Source organism: Sciurus carolinensis, chromosome 7, assembly GCF_902686445.1.
Source record: "Sciurus carolinensis chromosome 7, mSciCar1.2, whole genome shotgun sequence".
NCBI lineage: Eukaryota > Metazoa > Chordata > Mammalia > Rodentia > Sciuridae > Sciurus > Sciurus carolinensis.
In genome coordinates this window covers 121,117,298-121,119,411 of record NC_062219.1, presented here as the reverse complement: position 1 = coordinate 121,119,411, position 2,114 = coordinate 121,117,298, and positions in this window count along the sequence as shown.

The window sequence follows — 2,114 nt, the reverse complement described above, 5'->3', positions numbered from 1 at the left end:
TCTGTCTGATTTTATTTGGCCACTAGCTGTGCCCCTGAGCTTATAGATGGACCTTTATTTTATTTTTTGATTGATTGATAAAATCGAACCCAGTGCCTCACGCGTGCTAGGCAAGCAGTCTACCACTGAGCCACAACCCCAGTGCAACTTTTTATAAAGCTTTATTTCTTGAAAAATTTCATATTCATTAAAGTAGGAAGAATAAAAACTGCACCATGATAAGCATTCTGTCACTTGTTTCATTTATTTTCTCTTCATGACCAAGAATTTTCAACAATATCTTTTTACAGTTGAATCAAGATCTTGGAGATGTTTTTAGCACTTTATTTTGAAGTAATTATAGAACCAGGCATGGTGGCACACACCTGTAATCCTGAAGACTCAGGAGGCCAAGGCAGGATTGCAAATTTGAGGCCAGCCAGGGCAATTTAGCAAGACTCAAAAAATGTTGGGGGCGGGGAGCATACTAGTGATTGAACCCAGAGGCACTTTGCCACTGAGCCATATCCCCGGCTTTTTAAATATTTTAATTTTGAGTCAGGATCTTGCTAAGGGCCTCAATAAGCTGAGGCTGGTCTTGAACTTGCAACCCTCCTACCTCAGCCTCCTGAGTGGCTGGGATTAGAGGTGTATGCTCAAAAAAATTTTTAAAGAGGAATTTTTTTTGGGGGGTGCAGATATTGGGTTCAATCCTAATACCAAAAAAAAAAAAGAAAAGAAAAGCCTAAGCCAGGAGTGGAGGTATGTGTGTATGTGCCCATAGTATCCACTATGTAGAAGGCTGAGGCAGGAAGATTGCTTGAGCCCAGGAGTTCAAGGTCAGCCTGGGTAAGACCCTGTCTCAAAAATAAAGAAATGGTATCCATTTGTGCAAGGCTAAGTAGGACAGCCAGTCTTCCTTAGCACTTCAGAACACTGTCCCAGCTCCTCCCCAAGGCCACCATCTAGGAGAGACAAACTGTTTTCTTCTATACCCTTACTGTAACACTCAGTACTTCCAAAATACTTCACTTCTGACACCAGATGCATGGTTTTTTTCCTTGTTGCACCAAGCAACTTTCCCTGTAGACACTGAAGGAACCAAAATACTCCTCCCCCGCAAAAATGAAGGATGACTGAACCAAAGACAATCTAAATGCAGGGGAACTCCCTGCTCTGTTTGTCTAAAAGCAGGACAGAGATTCACAAAAACAAAAGGTCACTGGGCATGGTCGCACGTGCCTGTAATCCCAGCTGCTCCGGAGGCTGAGGCAGGAGGATCTCAAGTTCAAAGCCAGTCTCAGCAAACGCAAGGCACTGAGTAATTCAGTGAGACCCTGTCTCTAAATAAAATACAAAATAGGGCTGGGGATGTGGCTCCATGGTTGAGTGCCCCTAAGTTCAATCACCGATACCCCTCCCAAAACAAAACAAAACAAAACAAAACAAAAACCACAAAAGGTTGCTCTACATTCTTCCCTACCTCTTTCTTCCTGGAGGAAGACTGGTAATGAATTCTTCACAAGACTTGCTTATCAGCTCAGGGATGGAAGCATCAGAGGAAACTGTAAACAGACTTGCTTCCTGTAAATTTACCTTCCCACACTTTTCCCACCTTGAAGCTGGAACTGCTTTTCCTTTCCTTGTCACTTTTCTAAAATGTATTTTTCTTCCCCCTCCCCTTCTACCCTGGGGACTGAACCCAGGGACACTCTATCACAGAGCCACATCCCCAGCACTTACTATTTTTTTGTTTTGAGACAGGGTCATGCTAAATTGCTGAGGCTGGCCTTGAACTTGTGATTCTCCTGTCTCAGCCTCCTGAGCTGCTGAGATTACAGGCATGCTCCTTCACACCCACTGTGTAATTGTTCTTTTTAAAAAGATTTTTATTCACAAAAAACAATCCCACAGCATTTATTGTCATTTGGTAATAACATAAGGGTAATCAAAACAATATGAACAAATGTTTTAGAACTATACTCCCAGAAAAGGACACCTAAAAAATGTGTTGCCTGCTCAACAATTTCTCACTTCATTGATCATTTCTAGGAGGAAGCACTTTGTGGCAGAGTAATATCATCTCCTTCAGCATGATCCAACTCCACTGTTTTCCTGGCTTTGTTTAGAATGAA